Genomic DNA, 22,004 nt, shown 5'->3' with positions numbered 1-22,004 from the left:
GATCTGAGAAAAAGAAAAAACGAAACAAAGCAAAACAAAACAAACAAACAAAAAAAAAAACCCTGCTAACTGTTGCATGAAGAGAAAGTATTCTTCACCAGCAAGACACTACAAGGACTAAAGTACTGTATTGGAAAAAGCTCATTTTTACTGATGAAACTCACATTTTCATTCAAGGCTATACCAAAAGCACTGTCAGAACTCCAGGTGAGCCTGGTAGGAGTTGGACCTCTTCACCAGACTGCAAAACATCCACCTAAAAAGTGTTTGGGGGAATTTTTTAAAAAATCAGCATTATTTTGGAAGTTTTGTTGCTACTGAGGGAAATATGAATCCTGAAATACTGAGAAGAAGAATTGTTCTGGAAATACAGAAATTCTCAAATGGAGATGGAATACTTGGCATGGCAACCAATGTGGCAGTGAAACAGACCAGAGATCGCTTCTATTTGTATCCCAGTGCTTAGCACAGTGCCTGGCATTTAGTAAGTGTTTAATCACTGTCCTTAATAAATGTTATCTTGTCTCTATCTCTGTCTGTCTCTGTCTCTCTGTCTCTATCTCTGTCTCCCTATCTCTGTCTCTCTCTGTCTCTGTCTCTCTCTGTCTCTCTGTCTCTGTCTGTCTCTGTATCTCTCTGTCTCTGTCTCTCTCTGTCTCTCTGTCTCTGTCTCTGTATCTCTCTGTCTCTGTCTCTCTGTCTCTGTCTCTGTCTTTCTGTCTGTCTCTCTGTCTCTGTCTCTCTGTCTGTCTCTCTGTCTCTCTGTCTGTCTCTGTCTCTCTGTCTCTGTCTCTTTGTCTCTCTATCTCTGTCTCTCTCTGTCTCTCTGTCTGTCTCTGTCTCTCTGTCTCTGTCTCTTTGTCTCTCTATCTCTGTCTCTCTGTCTCTCTCTCTCTCTCCATGTATCTGTCTTCTTAGTTTGTGCCAGGTATTTCTTATACCAGGCTAGATCACAAGCTCCCTGAGAGCAGTAACTCAGGCTTATGCTTGCCTTCCTTCCCAGAGTGGTTGGGAGTAGTTTTTAAAGTCCCCATTGGAAGATGAATTTCTGATCCTACCCCCAGTGTTCAACTCAGGCCCAAGTTGGCACAGAGCCATCCCTTAATCTGGAGTTCAGGTGGGGAAGCCTGGGGGCAGAGAGGCAGTGAGCATCAGGGGGTGGCTGACAGGTGTCTGCAGCAGTCACCAGGTGATGCCTGCTCTGGCACTGCGCCAACGGGTGGGGTGGGATGGGCAGCCTGGTGGAGATCCTTTATAGACTGATTTCTGTTTTATTGTAGATCTGAATAAGCCTCGAAGTGTTTGCCTCCCCTACACCGAGAGACACGCTGGCGGTGACCAGCATGGTGTGGCTGGGGACAGCGTTGGCTCTGGTGGCTGGGGTCGCACTGCTAGTGACCAGGGTCTGGAGGCTCGTCCTGGGAGGTGGTGGCCCGAACCCCTTTGCAGAGGTTGTGAGGAGGCCTCTACAGGCGCTGGTGACAGATGGAGAGGCTCGGAGGAGGATGCTTAAGCAAGATGCAAGGGGAAAAGGTGAACAGGGCAAGGAAGACACAAACAGAAGAAGGACTAGAGTTCTGCTTCTGGAGTCCAGAGAGTCATGGGTTCAAATCCCCTCTCTGAGCCTCAGTTTCCATACCTGTACAATGCTGTAGTAATGTTTTATGGGAGAACAAAGTATAATCCAGTCCCTTGTCTTTGGTCCTTTGAATGGACCTCTGACTCATGCCTAATTTCTGAAGTTGCAGCAACTAGTGCAATAACCAGTAAGAATTGATACCACAATGCAGTTAGTTCCTGATTTCCTTTAAAGCCTTCCCACCAGCCACGCCTGGGCACCCAGGCTTTATCAGTAGTTTCTATTTAGATACAGTCATCATATACCAGCACACATTAGCTGTGCTCATTATTCGACAAACATTCCTTCCTTGCCTATTATGTGCAAGTCACTGGGTTATACCTTCTTTCCTTCTCCTTTGCTGATCCCTGGTCCATCACATGATGATATAAGTGCGTGGGCTCCAAGTTCTAAAGCTGCCTTTTCCTTTCCTAGCTCAATCTGGTCTATTCATTCAGATCTTGTCTAGCAGATAGGAAAAATTTTCTGTTAGAATAGGCTACACCTATTCCAATGACATTTCTCACTGCTTTTGAGTTACAGAAGCAATGTCAATACAGGTATAGTGGCTTTTCATATTGTATGAGGTCAGAGACTCTCATTTTGTTCCCATGCCCTACCTCCGGAACACCTGGTAATGTCTGAGATGCTGACTCCCTCTCTTCTGCCCTTGTGTTGCAGCTTTCTCCATTACCTGGGTGCCAGACCAGCTGGATGCAGTGATGATTGGTAGTGGCACTGGGGGCCTGGTAGTAGCAGCTGTCCTGTCCAAAGCTGGGAAATGACTCCTGGCGCTGGAGCAACATACCAAAGCAGGTGGCAATAGTCACACTTTCAATCAGAATGGCCTGGAATTTGACACAGGTAAAATGTGGGAAGAGAGAGACATAGGCAATAAAATTATAATAGTAGAGGTAATCAACATATCCTTTTCAGAATTAGACAAATCAAAAAATAAGCAAGAAACAAGGACCTAAAAAGGATTTTAGAAAATGATAGATCTGTGGAGATTATTGAATGGGAATAGAAAGGAGCATATCTATTTCTCACCTGTGGATGGCACTTCTACAAATATTGACAATATATCAGGTCTTGAAAACTTCATAAACAACTGCAGAAAAGCAAATATATTAAACACGTCCTTACTGACTACAATTCAGTAAAGGGCCACTGAAGAAATTATTAAAGATAATTAAAGGCCAATTCACTTAATCCTTAAGAAATGGTATGTTAAAAATATCATAGAAGCAGCAGATAATTTCATTAAGATAGAGAAAACAATGAGATAACCAGAATTTTTTTGTCTGCAGTCAAAGCAGTCCTTAGAAAAATAAGAAGTTCATATTCCTAAACATCAATGAATTGTAACAAAAAAACCCTAGAAAATAAATAAATTTAATCCCCAAACCTAAGTTAGCTAGGCGTAGTGGTACACCACTTAAATCTCTGCCTCTGGGGAAACTAAGCCTGGTGGATTTCTTGAGTTCAGGAGTTTTGAGTTGGTGATTGGGTATCCACATTAGGTTCGGAGCCAATGTGGTGAGCACACAGGAATGAGGAAGGGTGATAAGAATTGGGGTGGGGTACAAGGTTGTCTAGGGTGGGGTAAACTGGTCCATGTTAGAAAGGGAGCAGGCCAAAGCTCTCATGCTGATTGGTAGTGGGATCAGGCTGATGAGTGGCTGGTGCCAGTGGGTAAGACAGGAAGGCCCAATCTTAGAGAGAAAAAAAGAAAGAAAAAAGGAAAGAATGAAGGAAGGAAGAAATTCTGGAAATTAAAAAAAAAATGGATGAACAAAATCCAAAGCAAAAAATGAATTAATAAATAAAATTAGGAGCTGGATATTTTTTAAAGCTCTATTTTAGGCTAATTTGACTTTTTTAAAAGAAGAAAGAACAAAACCTAATCAACCATATGGAAAATTAAAAAGGAGAATTCACAACATATAGAGCACTGGACCTGGAGGCAGGAAGGCTTGAATTCAAATCCAGCCTCAGACACTTCCTAACTATATGACCCTAGGCACATCACCAAACCTCTGTATGCCACAGTTTTCTCAGTAAAATGGGGATGATAATAATAGCATTTGTCTTTCAAAATTGTCGTGAGAATAAAATGAGATAATATTTGTATAGCACTTTGCAAACCTTAAAGTGCTATATAAATGCTAGCTATTATTAGTATTGCTATTGGAAACTATTTTGCTCTAATATATGTCAATAAAAATGACAAATGAGAGGGATGAATATTACAAAAATCTGAAAGCCCAGATAAACAGAACAAGAAAGAGAGAATTTAAGTAACCCAATCTCAGAAAAATAAGTTGAATAAGCCATAAATGAACTCACAAAAGGAAAAAAAAACAGGGAAGAGATGGCTTTATAAGCAACTTCTCTCAAACATTCAAAGAACAACAGATTCCATTATTTCACAAACTACTTGCAAAAATAGAAAAAGGAGGATCCTACCAAATTTTTTCTGTGATACAAATATCGTCTTGATGTCTAAAGCAGAAAGAGTCAAAACTGAAAGAATGAATATGACACAAACATTTTAAACGAAACATTAGCCAAGAGGCTATCACGAAAATTATATTCTGTGACCAAGTTGAATTTATACCAGAAATACTGGATTGGATCAACAGGGGGAAAGCTATAAACACGATAGACTGCAGTAATAACAAGAACAATAAAAATTGTGATTATATAAATAGATACAGAAAATGATTTTTGATAAAGCATGACACCATTCTGTTAAAAATATTAAAAAACATAGGAACAAATGGACTTTTTCTTAATATAGCAAGTAATATCTATCTAGGGCAGCTAGGTGGCAGAGTGGATAGAGCACTGGATGTGGAGTCAGGAGGACCTGAGTTCAGATTTGGCCTCAGACATTTACTAGCTCTGTGACTCTGGGCAAGTCCCTTAACTCTGTCTCACTTTCCTCATCCTCAAAATGAGCTGCAGAAGGAAATGGCAAACCACTCCAATATCTTTGTCAAGAAAATCCCAGATGCAGTCCCAAAGACTTGGATGTGACTGAACAATAATTTAAAACCAAGAGGCAACATTATATGTAAAGGGGATAAACTAAAGAGTTTTCCAATAAGGTCATCCAAATGACACCTAGGTTGTGAGCCTGGGAGACTGAGAAGATATTGGTACCATTTATAATAGAGAAGTTAGGGAGGTGGGAAGGTTTAAGAGGAAAGATGGTCATTTTGGTTTTGGACATATTGAGTTTAAGACGTCTAGGGGAAATCCAGTGCAAAATGTCCAATATGCAGTTGGAGACATGAGGCTGAAAGTCAGGAGAGAGGTTGGGTTGGACAAAAAGATGTAAGAACAGATAAGCTAATGAGATCACCAAATGAAATAGTATGGAGGGAGAAGAGGTGAGAAGGCTCAGGACAGGGCCTTGAGGGACACCCATGGCTAATGGGTATACATGGATGAAATTCCAGCAAAGGAGAATGAAAAGAAGTGCTCAGGTAGGAAGAAGGAGAAGCAAGAGAAAGACATGTCATAAAAACCTAGAGAGAAGAGAGTTTCAGGGAGAAGATGGTGCTTAACAATGACAAAGGCTGCAGAGAAGTCAAGAAGGAGGAAGCTTGAGAAAAAGCCATTCTGTCTTATAATTAAGAGGTGATTGACCTTGGGCAAGTCACTTAACCCGAATTGCCTAAAAATTTAAAAAAAATTTAAAAGAGGTGATTGATCATGGGAAAGACCATTTTCAGTTAAATGCTGAGGACTAGAGGGTTAAGAGGCTCTAGTGGTGGGGCACTGTAATGGTACCAGATGACTTCAGTCATGAATTAAGGGAAATCTAAGTGAAGAGACAGAGACCTCACCTGACACCAGGCATCCCCATTTGATTTGCCCAGGTCACACAGCTGGTGAGTGTCTGAGACCAGATTAGAAATCAGGTCTTCCCAATGTGAGGCCCAGGACCCTATCTACTGCACCACCTAGCTGCCTTGTCTGTAGGAGCCTGTTTCTTTTTTCTGGCTCTTGAAGGAGGTAATCCCATTTCTTGCCACTATTTGACAGGAATCCACTATGTAGGACAGGTGAATGAGGGCAGCCTCAGCAGCATTGTCCTGGACAAGATCACAGAGGGGCTCCCTTGGACTCCCCCTTTGATGTCGTGGTGCTGCAGGGACCCAATGGCAGAAGGGAGCTCCCCATGTACGCTGGGGAGAAAGCCTATGTTCAGGGCCTCAAGAAAAAGTTTTCTCATGAAGAAGCTGCCATTGACAAGTACATGAAGATGGTGAAGGTAAGATTGGGCTGACCTGGGAAGCTCCTCCCCACCTGCAGAGACCCAGAAAGGGCCAACATTGACCTACAGGGGGAGGGGGGAGATTGAGGAGGGACAAGAGTTCTGTTCCCAACTGCTTCTCATCAGGACATTGGAGGTTTGCCTGGCACTCCCATGCTGTGGCCTCAGGGATTTCCTCTTTTACAAGCACTGGGGACTCCCATGAAGATACACTGATGTACAGCACCTAGCAAGTCACTTAACAGTTGTCTACCTCAGTTTCGTCATCTTTAAAATGGGGATAATACTAGCACCTATCTCACAGGGGGATTAAATGAGATAATCCTTGTAAATCTCTTAGCCCAGTGCCTGGCACGCAGTAGATGCCATCTAAAAGGTATTATTAACCAAACCTCAGTAGGCTCTAGTTTATCAGATTAGCTCCTATCACCTCACAGGGTCCTGAAGAAAGGGAATTTGATGGAGGGAAGGAGGGCTCAGGCCAGGTTGGGAGTGCTGAACACTGCTGTGGAGAATGTGCCTTCTGTGGTCTGTGGGCAGTCAGAGTGGGAGGGAGCACAGCCTGAGGGCACTGGACAGAGGGGATAGGGGCCATGACAGGAAAAGTAAACCCAAGTGGTGATGGAAAAACCCTAAAACAATTATTCTACACTCCCCAGTTTTACACGGAGTAGAGAAGGGCAGGGCTCAGGCCATTGTGTTCCCCCTGGTTCTTACTAAGTTTAAGATTAATGAGTCAAATGTTCAAAATGCAGATCTTTCTAAGAATGACTTGGGAAGTGCTGGGAGGGACACCCCTTTAAATTCAGGATATGCATCTTTCCCAGACTGCCTAGTGGTTGAAATCTGGCCCATGTCACTGGGGCCTCAGCTCTTTGGGCTGGCAGGGGCAGGGATGCAGTAACTTCTTTCTCCCTGGGTTCTTTCTTTCCCCAGGAGGTAGCAAAAGGAATCCCTTATATGGTTCTGCTGAAGATCATCCCTTTGCCCATGGCGAGGCTGCTGGACAGGTTGGGGGTATTGGCCTTTATCTCCCCTTTCTTGAGAATAGCCACCCAGAACTTAGCAGATGTGCTCATCCAGCTGCCTGCCTCCCAGGACCTCAAAGCTGTGCTCAGCTACATCCATCCCACCTATGGTATGGACCTTGGGCTCTGGGGTTACTGGGAGTAAAAGGAGCAGCCAGGTGGGGAGGGGGCAGCTAACATGAATAGGCTGCTGCTGTCTTGGTTTTCAGGTTGTTTCTTCCTTGCTTTGCTGGACATGGGTGGAGAATGGTGACTCATGAGTCTGTGATCAAGAGGGATGATCATTTGTCATTCTACCCCATAAAAGCTCCTTTCACTTTATGCCCTGGAGCTCTTGCTGTCTTGTGAGATGTGGCTGTCATCTTTAAATAAGTCATCATTGCAATCTTGACAGAGAATTTTCCCAGTACCCCAGGTTTGATTGGTGACAAGGTTCCCTGATAGATTAGGGATTGGAGGAGCTTCTGGTCCTAGAGGTAAACTAAGGAAGCTTGTTTTGGAAGGAATTGTCATCTTAGCCTGTAGGGTGTAAATGCCAAGCCTTAGAATACTCACCTTGTTTCTCTCCCACAGGTGTGTATCCAGAGAATGCCAGTTTCTCTATGCATGCCATATTAATCAACCACTTCCTGGAAGGGGCATTTTATCCTCGGGGGAGGCGCCAGTGAAATCCCTTTTCATATTATCCCAGTGATTCAGCAGGCTGGGGGTGCAGTCCTTATCAGGACAACAGTGGAAAGTGTGCTGCTAGATTCTGCTGGAAGAGCTTGTGGTGAGAGCTGGGGGTCCCATCATGAGAGTGGGGATGGGTGGGACAGGCTCAGAAAAGTGAGACAAGGAAGGATTGGGTAGAGGTTCTAGGGTGCAGGTGATGGGCTGCAGAGCTAGCTGCCACATGGGGATTGAACACTGGGATCTGCAGCCAGGGTCCAGAGTGAGGAGTGTGGCTTTGATGGGACCCATCAGAGAGCAGGGCTCCACCAAATCCTTCATTGGTGAAATAGTTATTGAAGGTTTCCTAGGTGCTAAGATACTCTACAAAGGGCCGTGGAGAAGCTCCAGGATTGGCTATTGAAGCCAAAGCCATCTTCTCTCCCTGATTGGTTGATCACATACTTTGGAGTCATGATAAAGCTCCCCTGGGGTAAGGCCATGGATGCCCAGGGGGATCCTGCTCTCTAATACTTGGGACTTCCACTCTGTTCTGGGAAGATTTCTGTGCTGTCCAGACCTCACCCAGTCTCCTCTGTTTTGCAGGTGTCAGTGTGAGGAAGGGCCAAGAATTGGTCAATGTTTTTTCTCACATTGTGAACTCCAATGCAGGAGTATTTAATACCTATGAACACTTATTGCCTGAGAGAGCTCACTGTTTGCCAGGTAAAAGCCTCTAGTCCTTTCTTTCTTTTCAGAACAGTTAATAATGTTTTACTTTAGATAAGTCATTCCAGTCTTTGGGAAATGTTTTGCTCTGTTCCCTGACTCAAAATATCCTATAGTTGTCTCTTTAGGTGGGAGAAATGTGAGAAGACTCACTCTCCTGGTCTTTCAACTCCCTTGAACCCTAAGCCCAGGAGGAGCATTTGTGATTTGGCTGAAGCCTAGGAGTTGGGTGGTAGCTTTCTTTTCCCCCAGCCTTATTCCTAGTATCCCCAGCATCCATTTTTCCAGTCTTTCTCATTCTTCTCTTTGTACGTTGATTCCTTCTCACAATACGCTCTTCCTTTTCTACTGCCTGTCCATCTTTTAAGCACCCATCACGGTATGATGGAAGAATCCATGGCATGCAGCCAGAACATGGATTGGACTTCTGGCTTTGCCACTTGGATAGGTCATCCACTTGCTTGACCTAAGCTTCCTCAACCTTAAACTGAATGGGTTAGACTAAATGATCACTAAGCTACCTACAAACTCTGGTCTATGATTCTCTTTCTACAACTTTCCTGCTGCCTTGGAGGCTCCTTCTAATAGTTAATGAGGACTTCCCTGGGGAACGCTTCTCAGGTTCTCTCATTGAGTCCCTATGGTGATTTTCATATATTCTGGAATTCTGGCTTACTTAATTCTGATTTGTGCTGTGTGAGCAGAGTGGGGAGTGTCTATCTAGGGAGTTTGTGCTGCAGGTAGGAAGAACATGGTGTTAGTCTCTGAAGACAGAAATATAAAGAATGAAATCACTCCTACTCTCAAGAACCTTACGTTCTAGTGGAAGAGACAACAAGAATGCATTTAAGTGGGGGTGGAGCCAAGATGGCGGAGTGAAAGCAGTGACTTGCTTGAGCTCTCCTCCAAACCCCTCCAAATACTCATAAAAAATGGCTCTAAATAAATTCTGAAGCAGCAGAACCCACAAAAAGACAGAGTGAAACAAGTTTCCAGCCCAAGACAACCTGGATGATTGATCAGAAAGGTGTATCGCGCCAGGTTGGGAGTGCAGCACAGCGTGGTATGGGAGCGCAGGCCACAGTGAACCTGGAGCAGGCCTCAGAGGACTGAATCGCGGGCAGCTGTGGAGGTTTCCAGAATCCTCAATCCACAATGCCAAAGACAACTTAGAAGGTCAGTGGGAAAAGTCTGTTTCTGCGTGCTCAGAAAGGAAGGCGGGTTTCAGCTCCATTCCCCAAGATCATGGCCCTGGGAGGAGCAGCTGCTTCCCTTCGGGCCCACAGACTGAGGGGGAATCCAGTGGCTGATCAGAGAGGGATTGCAGGGATCTCTTTGCCAGTGCTGACGCAGGAATCTCTTGCTTTGCCCCTATTTGGATCTGGGTCACAGTTGTGGGCGGCGGTGCTGGGGTGAGGAAGAGTGCTGGCATGGTGGAGCTTGTAGTGGCTTGGAGAGAACCCCTCCTCACAGTTACAGGACAGAAAGGAATACTTGTGGTCACAGGCCAGGAAAGGAGTAAACACCTCCCCTTATCATACCACCTTGGAAGAACTGAAAATTTATAGGTCCCTACAAATATGTCTGAAAACAGCTATACAAACCCCTGAAGCTTGGGACAGTACACTCTCCACATTGGAAGCAGACTCTTACCTTAACAAAGAGTTTAAAACTCAAGTAATTGGCGGGATCATGAGCAAGCAGCGCAAAAAGAGTCAGACTATATTATCTTACTTTGGTGAAAAAGAAGATCAAAATATACAACCAGAAGAAGACAACAAAGTCAAAGCTCCTACATCCAAAGCCTCCAAGAAAAATATGAATCAGTCCCAGGCCTTGGAAGAGCTCAAAAGGGATTTTGAGAAGCAAGTAAGGGAAGTAGAGGAAAAACTGGGAAGAGAAATGAGAGTGATGCAAGAAAATCATGAAAAACAAGTCAACAGCTTGCTAAAGGAGACCCAAAAAAATACTGAAGAAAATAACACCTTAAAAAATAGCCTAACCCAAATGGCAAAAGAGGTCCAAAAAGCCAATGAGGAGAAAAATGCCCTAAAAAGAAAAATTGGCCAAATGGAAAAGGAAGTCCAAAAGATTACTGAAGAAAATACTTCCTTAAAAATTAGAATAGAGCAATTGGAAGACAGTGACTTTATGAGAAATCAAGACACTGTAAAACAAATCCAAAAGAATGAAAAATTAGAAAACAATGTGAAATATCTCATTGGAAAAACAACTGACCTGGAAAATAGATCCAGGAGAGAGAATTTAAAAATTATTGGACTATCTGAAAGCCATGATCAAAAAAAGAGCCTAGACATCATCTTTCAAGAAATTATCAAGGAAAACTGCCCTGATATTTAGAACCAGAGGGCAAAATAGAAATTGAAAGAATCCACAGATCTCCTCCTGAAAGAGATCCCCAAAGGAAAACTCCTAGGAATATTATAGCCAAATTCCAGAGTTCCCAGGTCAAGGAGAAAATATTACAAGCTGCCAGAAGGAAACAATTCAAGTACTGTGGAAACACAATCAGGATAACACAAGATTTAGCAGCTTCTACATTAAAGGACCGCAGGGCATGGAATATAATATTCCGGAGGGCAAAGGAGATAGGATTACAACCAAGAATCACCTACCCAGCAAAACTGAGTATAATCCTTCAGGGGAAAAATGGTCATTCAGTGAAATAGAGGACTTTCAAGCATTCCTGATGAAAAGACCAGAGCTGAATAGAAAATTTGACTTTCAAATACAGGACTCAAGTGGAACATGAAGAGGTAAACAGGAAAGAGAAATCATAAGAGACTTATTAAGATTGAACTGTTTACATTCCTGCATGGAAAGATGATATTTATAACTCATGAGACCTTTGTCAGTATTAGGGTAGTTGAGGAAAAAAATTATATGTATGTGTATATAGAAAGATATAGAGGGCACAAGATGAGTTGAAGATTAAGGGGTCATATCTGGAGAATAACATTAAGGGATGAAAGAGGATTATGCTCAGAGAAGAAGAAAGGGAGAAGTAGAATGGGGTAAATTATCTCACAAAAAAAAACAGAAAAGAAAAGTCTCTTACAGTGGAGGGGAAGCAGGGGAAGGTGAGAGGGAATGAGTAAATCTTATTCTCATAGGATTTGGCTTAAGGAGGGAATAACATACACATTCAATTGGGTATGGAAATCTGTCTTACCCTACAGGAAAATAGGGGGAGAAGGGGACAAGAGAGCAGGGGGATGATAGAGAGGAGGGCAGATTGGGAAAGGGGGTAATCAGAAGCAAATACTTCTGAGGAGGGACAGGGTCTAAAGAAAGAATAGAATAAATGGGAGGGCAGGATAGGATTAAGGGAAATAGAGTTAGTTTTTCACAACATGTCTACTGTGGAAGTGTTTTGCATAACTGCACATGTATAACCTATACTGAGTTGTTTGCCTTTTCAATGAGGGTGGGTGGGGAGGGAGAAGACAGAAAATTTGAAACCTAAAGTTTTAAAAACATATGTTTTAAAAAAATTTTTTTCACATGCTACTGGGAAATAAGAAATACAGGAGATGGGGTATAGAAGTCTATCCTGCCCTACAGGAAAATAGAAGGGGAAGGGGATAAGAGAAGGGGAGAGAGACAGAAGAGAGGACAGACTAGGGGAAGGGATATTCAGAATGCATGCCATTTTGGGGTGGGGGGGAGGGGTGAAATGGGGCAAAAATTTGGAACTCAAAAACTTGTGGAAGTGAATGTTGAAAACTAAAAATAAATAAATTTATATTAAAGAATGCATTCAAGTCAGTACAAAAGAAAGAGGATGAATACAAAGTACAAAGAAGTCAGATACAAGGGAGGTTGGAAGGCTGGGCCTCAGAAATTGGGGGCAAGAGTGGGAATCAGGAAAGGCTTCATGCAGGTGGTCTAATGACAGAGTCTGTGAGTCAGAGATGGGGAAGGAATACATTCCCCACAGAAGGATGGCAATGCACAAGCATGTAGATGGCGAATGAAGTGATAGAGGAACACAGAAAATAGCAGCTCAGCTGATTGGGAGGGGAAGTAGAGCCCAATAAGACAGGAAAGAGAGATCGGGACCAGCTTGTGCAGGGTTTTAAAAGCTAAGCAAAGGAGTTCAGATTTGACCCTAGACACAATGGGAAGCCACTGGCGTTGCCTGAGACAGTGACATGAGTAGATCTACTTTTAAGGAAGTCTCATTTTGTCACGGACTTGTAGGATCAATGACTAGAGCAGCCAGAGAAGAGAGGGAGATTATTTTGGAGGTTTTTGTAATTATTCAGCAGGTGATAAAATAGGGTGGGATCTGCGTGAGCAGAGAGAAGGGAGCAGATGCAAAAGATGTTGTGGAGAAGAGAGAGTAAGATTGGACAACTGATTTGCTAGAGGTGGGGTGGGAGAAGGTGGAGTCCGGTATAATGCTGGACTTGTGAACCCGGAAAATTGGAAAGATGTTGGTGTCTTTGATAGAAATAGTGGAATTTTAGAGTGGAAAGGATTAAGGGTAATGAATTGGGCTTTGGACATATTGGGTTTGATACGTCTCCAATCAGTTTGAAATGTCCAGTAGTCAACTGGTGATGTGGGACTGAAGCTCTGAGTAGAGGTTGGGACAGTATATATAGATCCGGGGGTTATCTACATAGAAATAATAGTGCGATCCATTTGAACTGATGAAGTTACCAAGAAAGATTGAAAGGAGAGTATAAAGCTTTAGTATAGACTCTTAGGGAACATCTACAGTTAGGGGTCATGGTGTGGATAATAAGCCAGTAAAGCAGGCTGAGGAGGAGCACTCACCCAGTAAAACCAGGGGGTGAAAAGTGTCATAACCACCCAGAGAAGAGAGAGAGAGAGAGAGAGAGAGAGAGAGAGAGAGAGAGAGAGAGAGAGAGAGAGAGAGTGTCCAGGGGAAGATGGTGGTCAACATCAACAAATGAAGCAGCTAGATTGATCAGGATAAGGACTAAGAAAAGAGCATCAGGTTTGGCTGGGGATACATAAAATGGCAAAAATGCAATCCCTGTCCTCAAGGGGCTCACCTTCTAATGGAGAGATCGCATATGAACAGCTCTGCATATACCATGTAAATTGGAGGTAATGCCAGAAGGAAGGTGCCAGCAGTGGGGCTAGGCTGAGAAAAGACCATGCGGTCTGGCAAGAAAGAGATCACGAGTGACTTTGGAGAGAGCAGTTTTGGTAAAAGGATGTGGTCAGAATGCCTTCACTGATCTTTGTCCAGATTTCCCCTGCCGTCCTTCGATGTCCTTCCATGAGTAGGCGCATTTTCTTAATTCATGTTCTTCCTCTGCTCCTTTAACTCAGCCTGCCCCTTTTGTAGAAGGTTCACTACAAATCTAGAGCTGGAAGGGATCTTTTGGATCTCACTTTACAGATGAGGAAACTGAGGCACAGAGCAGTGAAATGACCTGCCCAGTGTCATACATCTAGTGGCAGAGGCAAGGGATTTGAATCCTAGGTCTTCCTGCTGCTAAGTCCAATGCCACATTCCCTGTGCCATACCATCTCTAAGGCATAGTTGGTCTCAGTAATCCCTTTGAAGGTTTAATCTGCCTCTTTGCTTTAAGCTTTCTTGTTTCTTTAATCATTCCTCATGCTTTTGGTACGTAAGCTGCTTAGTTCAGAAGGATTGGTACTATTTATTTAAGTGCCTACCCTGTGTCAGGGACTGTGCTAAGCACTGGTGCTACAGAGAAAGGCAAAAAACAGTCCCTGCTTTCACGGAGCTCACAGTCTAATATAGGAGAACATATGCAGACAACTGTGTACAAACAAATACATACAGAGAAAACCAGAGGTAATTAACAGAGGGAAGGCATCAACATTAAGGGGGATTGAAAAAAGTCCACCAGGGTACCCTCCTTTTTAATAGGTCCACTTTGGTTAATGTTATACAGAAAGTATGAGCAGAAAACCAAAAGTGAAATGTACATGCTCACATTAGCTCACCCTGGACTCCTGGGCTGGGACAGAATCTGAGATGCCCTTCACTGGACAAACTTCATTGGAGGCAATCTGGGGGAAAAGGATGGAGACAGGGAGACCCAAAGGAACTTCCTATTTTGCCAATTCTGCTTCGTTTTAGAGCTGGGCCCACCCAGTGGGCTTCTTTTCCTCCTTCACCACGCTGGAGTTCAGCTGTAAATAATAGTGAAGTCATTCAAAAGCTGAAGTTGTTAGAGACGTCCTGGTATGTTGTTCTATAATTCAAAGAATGGCACAGTTACCAGAGAGTGTTTGGAGGACTCCAGACACAGACACAGACACAGACATGGACAAGACACAGACACTGGCACAGACACAGACATAGATATAGACATAGACAAGACACAGACACAGACAAGACACAGTCACAGACACAGACACAGACACAGACACAGACACAGTCACAGATACAGACACAGACACAGTCACAGATACAGACACAGACACAGACATGGACACAGACAAGACACAGACACAGACACAGACACAGACGAGACACAGACACAGACAAGACACAGTCACAGATACAGACACAGACACGGACATGGACAAGGCACAGACACAGACAAGACACAGACACAGACAAGACACAGTCACAGATACAGACACAGACACGGACATGTACAAGACACAGACACAGACAAGACACAGTCACAGATACAGACACAGACACGGACATGTACAAGACACAGACACAGACAAGACACAGACACAGACAAGACACAGTCACACATACAGACACAGACACGGACATGGACATGGACATGGACAAGACACAGACACAGACATAGATACAGACACAGACAAGACAGACACAGACAAGACACAGACACAGATACAGATACAGACACAGACACGGACGTGGACACAGACAAGACACAGACACAGACAAAGACATGGATACAAACATGAATTTTTCTTCAGGCTGAACTACAAACAAGGAGTTTTTTGTGTTCTTTCAGCTTTCTGATACGTGTTGGAATACCTATGGATATAAATATAAAGTATGTTATCTTTCAGCACGTATTATAGCACATATATGCTGTAAAGTAGTATATATTCTATAATGTAGTGTACATTCATATATCATAGCATATATTGCTGTAATGCATTTTATATAATATAGATACATATATAAGTAAATACACATAAAATATATATTACATCATATATACTATAATGTAGTGCATATTTATATGTAAATATACACATAAATTATAAAATATAGCATATATATGCTGTAATATATATTACATATACACATATAAGTGAGTGTGTGCCTGTGTGTGTGTATCATATTGACCTCACACAAGCCTATGGTGACTACTATAGTCTAACATGTCATCCTATCCTGCATATATATGACCTAGAAAGACAGCAGATTTCTATTTTGTTAATATCTGGTCAAGAAATAGCCACCTCCCTACTTCTCAGGAGAATCCTTGTTGACCACTTTCTTCTGTTTCTCTAACCTTCCCAGATGGTCTCTCATGTGATGTCACACACCATTCACTTACATAGCTCCTTTCTTGGGAAGAATATTATATCTGTTGCTTAATTTGAAGTATTCTCTGCTGAGTGAGTTTCTTTCACTTTCTAATTGCTAACCTTTGTACTCTAACCTCTCAACCACTGGTCAAGATTTCCTTCTACTTCTTTAGATACTTTTTTAGTCAGGCAGCAAACATTTATTAAGCACCTATGATGTACCAAGCACTGTTGTAAGCACTAGAAATACCCTGGCGCATTGTCATTTTTACAATGAAGTCCCTTGTCCATTTGTTAAAAGAATGGTCCCATTTCATTGATGACCTGGAGAGGGTAGAGGCAGACCTTCCTCAAGTCCCTTTATCTCCTAGGAAGGTAACAGCTATTGGGCCAGGACAGAAGTAGAAGCTACACACTCCACAAATGTCATTGAAAAATTCTCCTTGAGCTCTGTACTTTTAGGAAGGCATGTCCTTGGTTTTTTGGTGTTGTCTTTGCTAGTAGCTTCCCTAGGGGATGAATGACTAGATGAAAAAAAGCATTTATTAAGAAATTACTATGAGGCTAACACTGGGGATGCAAATAGAAAAAGCAAGATGGTCCTTGCCCTCAGGAAGCTACATTCGTATTGAGGGAAATGAAACATAAAAGACTGGAAAAGGCCTGGAAGTCCCAAGGCCCTGGTGGCAGGTCCCAAGGGTCCTTAGATTCTATCAGTAAGCCAGATGCCCATGGAGTTGGCAGAGGGCACAGTATGTAGGCTTTAGCAGCATGGCAGATGGTAAGGTCTGGTGGTCCTTCATCCCTCCAGAACCAATACAGTTGGTGACTTGAATCGAATCCAGGTCATGAGATGGGTTCTGGATGTTCTTCAGGGGTAGGGTTCAAGGGTAGAAAAGAGGGGAGGGCACCCTGGTAGACATTTTTCAATCCGCCTTAATGTTAGTGCTTTCCCTCTGTTGACTATCTCTAGTTTTCTCTGTAAATATTTATTTGTACATAGTAGTCTGCATGTGTCCTCTTCCATTAGGCTGTGAGCTCCATGAGAGCAGGGACTGTTTTTTGCCTTTCTCTGTAGCACCAGAGCTTAGCACAGTTCCTGGCTGTGGTAGGCACAGGGTAGGCACTTAATAAATGCTTGCTCATTGACTGACCTCCTGGCTTGAGAATGAATGCTTGTGGACCGACTGATGAGGAGCAAGTCTTCCTTCCCAAAGCTGGGTCTGTCCCAGATGGATTCTGACACAGCCCAGGCTGTTGGAAGGGCAAGGAAGGGAGGGATGTAGGAGAATAATGGAAAGAAAGAGGAGTCTTCAGGGATAATACAGAAAAAGAACATTTGGGAAAGGCAGTATGATAGCCTGGTTCACTCACAAGAAGAAGCGAGGGTGTCCAGCAAGCTGTCCCACAGCTCAGAGGGGTAAGTTTCAACCACCAAGCAGATTTCTCTGAGGTCAATGACTCTGGCCAACCCCATGTATAAGCACATTGAATGTAAATAGTAATTTTCTCTTTTGGCCAGCAACCCTGAGGGTCTTCCCCTCCCAAATTGATTTTTCTTTTTTTTATTAAAGAGGCCATCCCTTGCCTCACTTTTTTTTTTTTTGCTTTTTGGTGAGGCAATGGGGGCTAAGTGACTTGCCCAGGGTCACACAGCTAGTAAGTTTCAAGTGTCTGAAGCTGAATTTGAACTCAGGTCCTCAACTCCAAAGCTGGAACTCTATCTACTGTGCCACCTAGCTGTCCCCCTTGACTTATTTCTTAAAAAGGCCTCACTTAAAGTGAAAACCTGAAAAGACCTGCTTAAAAGGGTCAGGGTCTCCCACTGCATCCTGGGCCATCTCCAGTTGTCCTGATGAATGTCTGACCCCTGGACCCAGGTGGCTCTGGAGGAGAAAGTGAGGCTGGTGGCTTTGCAGAGCCCTCACTCACTCAAATCAAAGTCAATTGCAAGTCATTTCATCATTTCCCAGATGTCGTGGTCCTCTTTGAGAACTAAGGACAAATCTATAGGCACATACATCGCCTCCAGTCTGTCTCTGGGTCCTGAGGTCATTGTGGTCTTTTTGACAGCTATACAGACCCAGCTGGGCATGGTGCAGCACAGTCTGTCTACACTTTGTATTTTCATCTGCCTTCAAGGCTCCAAGAGTGACCTGGGTCTGGAAGCCAAGAACTACTTTGTCTACTTTGACACAGACATGGACAAGGCATAAGACGATCACCTGGGAAGGCAGCAGAGCTCATCTTGTTAATATCTGGCTGAGAAATAGCTGCCTGCCTACTTCTCAGGAGAGAGTCTCTAAAGGACTCAAGTTGGGGCTGGGGGGTAACCTTTTATCCTCCTCCTCTTTTCTAAAAGCTGGGCAGGAAAGGGATCCCAAACTGACTCAGAGGTCCAGGGGCTCTAGTTGCCAGTGAGCCAGTTGCTCACTCTTCCTCTTTGAGGCCAGGTCTCTATCTGGAAGCTCCTGTGCCTTTTTTCTTCTACAGGAAGGAGACATCTCCTAAGCCATCTTCCTCTTTCCTTAGGTGCCAGGATCTGACCCTGGTTGGTCTGACCTTGATTGAGTCTCTGGCAGCTTTTTTTGGATCCAAAGATTCTCAGGCTCCTCTTTTACTAATTGTGCTATTTGGGGAGAATGATTCCTGTCCCCTTCTTGTGACAGGGTTAAGACATCACCTCAGTGTGGGATTCTTTCTTTAAGGGCTCCATTGATTCAAACTGTAGAGGAACCAGCCATGTGATTGATCTCTTCTTTCCTCCCCACAGCATGGAGAGATACCTGTCCCTATCCAGAGACCAAGTTGTGGAACACATTCCCTATTTCTTCATCAGCCAAAGACCCAACATGGAAGGACAGGTTCCCAGGTGAACAGGGCCACAGAAGAGGGGAAGGGAAGACAGTAGGATAGGCCCAGCACCAGATGCAGTGACCAGAACTCTGTCTCCTCAGACCAATCAACACTGCTGATGATGTTGCCTGCCCGCTGCGAGTGGTTTGAGGAATGGCAGGACGAGCCTCAGGGCAAGAGAGGGAGTGACTATGAGGCCCTGAAAAACTCCTTCATAGATGCTTCCACGTCTGTTTTAATGAAACTGCACCCTCAGTTGGATGAAAAGGTACTGGAATAAATAGGCATACAGAGGAGAGAGGGGATGGGTGGGTAAAAGAAGTGAGCGGTAGAGATGAAGGCCAGCCTTACCACTTTTCTCCCTGTCTCAGGGCAGAAGAGTATGGTCCTGAGGAGAAGTAAGCATTTTGGGGTGAGAGGAGTGAAACAATAAACTTCCTCGGCTCTGGCTTACCTTGGCAGATTTCATGAAATATTGTGTCCAGATTATTGTTGTTGTTGTTTTAGTTTTCAACAATCACTTGCATAAGCTTTTGAGTTTTAAATTTTCCCCCCTTCCTTCCCAAGCCTGCATGCAATCTGATATAGGCTCTATATATTCCTATTAAATATATTTTCACATTAGTCATGTTGTAAGGAGGAATTAGAACCAATAGGAGGAACCACAAGAAAGAGGAAACAAAACAAAATAGAAGGAAAAAAAAGAGCAAATAGTATGCTTCAGTCTGCATTCAAACTCCATAGTTCTTCCTCTGGATGTGGACAGCATTTTCCATCATGAGACTTTTGGAGATGTCTTACTTAGATCTTTGCATTGCTGAGAAGGGCTATTAAAGTTAGTCATCACACAACATGGCTGTTACTGTGTACAACGTTGTCCTGGTTCTGCTCACTTTACTCAGTATCAGACCACACAAGTCTTTTTGGGTTTTTCTGAGGTCTGCCTGCTCATCATTTCTTATAGCACAATAGTATTCCATGACATTCATAAACCATAGCTTGTTCAGCCATTTCCCAATTGATAGGCATGAGGAGAGTCTTTTCAAAAGCTATAGCTCGAAAGCCCCCATTAGTGTGCTTCCCCTTAGGATGATCAATTCATAAACCTAGCCTGCCTTAAGTAGCTTTTAGAAAGAGGATATTTACTAAAGTGAGGCAGCAAGAACAGTTGGCCTAAAATACCTACCTTGTTCCCCAAAAAGTCTATGACACACTCCTCTGTGAGTACCTAGAGTTCAAGGGAAAGAGGTGTCAAGCTTACAGAGCACATGTGGGGAAGGAAGGAAGGAAGAAGAGAGGAAAGGAAAGAAAGAAGGAAGGAAGAAAGGAAGGAAAGATGGAAGGAAGGAAGGAAGGAAGGAAGGAAGGAAGGAAGGAAGGAAGGAAGGAAGGAAGGAAGGAAGGAAGGAAGGAAGGGGGGAAGGGAGAGAGGGAGGAAAGAAGGAGAAAAGGAAGGAAGGAAGGAAGGAAGGAAGGAAGGAAGGAAGGAAGGAAGGGAGGGAAGAAGGAGAAAAGGAAGGAAGGAAGGAGGGAAGGAAGGAAGAGAAGGAGGGAAGGAGAGAGGAAAGAAGGAAGGAAGGAAGGAAGGAAACAAGCACCTATTAAATGCCTACTATGTGCCAGGCAAGGTGCTAAGCACTTTACAAACATTGTCTCAGGACTGTATATATTATCTTGTCCAATTACCATTTTACAGATGAGGAAACAGGTTGAACTGTCTGCGGTCAGTCACACAGGTGTTTCACTTAGGATCACAAATGTAGAGCCATATTGGTCCCTCACCCAGTAAGGCTGAATGCCCCATCCTCAACTGCTCTGGGACTCCAAGCTAGGGGCCTCCTCACCTCAGAATCTGCTCTTCTCTTTGTCATTAAATTGTCATTGTTAACATCTAAATTGTTAACTTTTTTTTTTTTTGGCAAGGCAATCAGGATTAACTGACTTGCCCAGGATCACAACGGTTTTTTAGTAGGCTGTGTCTTAGTAAGTGTCAAGTGTCTGAGGCTGGATTTGAACTCAGGTCCTCCTGACTCTAAATTGTCATTAAACCACAGCATTGCCTCAGTCCTCACCACTGCTGACCTTAAACCTTGTGTCCCATGCCCTATTTTGTTTTGCCATTCTTGGCTCTTCACAGATGGAGGCCCCAGAGCCAGGGACTGGATTTGGAAACCTTGGCCAAGAATCCACTATAATACGTTAGGTAATGTCAGGAGGGTGCTGGTAAATGTTTAACAATTGGCTCTCTGGGGGAAAAATGCCCATGGTACATTTTAAAGTTTAATCTGCATTAATTAATAACATTTTCTTCATCACCTTATTAAATCTAGATTATTCAAAAAACATCAAGTCCTAATTTACAGAATTTGCTTATTTCCTTGGTGTAAATGCTCACATTAAAAATTTAACAATAGGACTCAAGCTGGTGTGATCTGGCTCCAGCAGACTTCTGTGTGTCTACCTTGCCCTAAGTCATCCAATCTGCCCATCAGCACCATCTGAGAAGACAGTACCATTGGCTATTACCAACAAGAGCCCAGCTGAGCGAGGTCTGTCTCCTCACAAGGAGACACTCTGCCCTTTGCAGAGTGGCCCAATAGGGTGGAAGCCCCAGAACTCATCCCTCTCACCAACTAAGCCTGGAAGTTGTGCTATAGATCTCACACTCAGTGTCACTGGATCACCTAATTATTATATCTTCCTTCCCCTTCCTCCCCCCCCCGCCATTTCCCTAACTTCCCTATTTCTTTTAAGGGCTCTAACTTTACAATCACCTGGGTTTGAAATTTCACTATCATTGCCATCTCTCCTTTCCTTCACCTCTTATCTCCAATCAGTCGCCATATCTCATGGATTCTCCCTCCACAATATATTTCATAGCTGTCCCCTTCTTTACACTGACTGAGCCTCAGGCCCTCATCACTGTTCCCAGACCATTGCAGATACCTCCTACTGACCATTTCATTCATCCTGGCGCAACTTAATATTCTAATATGATTCCTTCACATTCAATTTTCTACAGATTAAAATCATTGCTTTTTGTAGCTGAATGAAAGAATTAGCATGAGTTCCTCTTTCATACAGTCACTGAAAGCATCAGCAATTCAAATCTAGTGGTAGACGAGACAACAGAACAAGATGACAGGAAGGGCATGTGCCTCTTTCTATTCCCACAGGGTTTCAGTCTCCTCCCCCAGGTCTCTATATGTTGAAAGCTTTTCATTGCATGTGGCTTGGAGCTTTTGAGCTTTTGGGATGATGACATCTCTTTAAAATGTTTATAAAAAAGATACTGGCTGACGAGGACCTAGTCCTGGGAGCACATGCAGGGGAC

The 22,004-nt window shown here is 43.5% G+C and overlaps 1 pseudogene; it reads left to right on the top strand.

Moving 5' to 3' along the window:
• The first annotated feature begins 1,343 nt into the window (after window positions 1–1,343).
• LOC110196339 (all-trans-retinol 13,14-reductase-like) lies at window positions 1,344–21,626 on the top strand (annotated as a pseudogene).
• The last annotated feature ends 378 nt before the right edge of the window (window positions 21,627–22,004 follow it).

Source organism: Phascolarctos cinereus, unplaced genomic scaffold, assembly GCF_003287225.1.
Source record: "Phascolarctos cinereus isolate Bilbo 61053 unplaced genomic scaffold, phaCin_HiC Scaffold_2;HRSCAF=192, whole genome shotgun sequence".
NCBI lineage: Eukaryota > Metazoa > Chordata > Mammalia > Diprotodontia > Phascolarctidae > Phascolarctos > Phascolarctos cinereus.
This window is presented reverse-complemented; position numbering and strand designations above follow the sequence as displayed.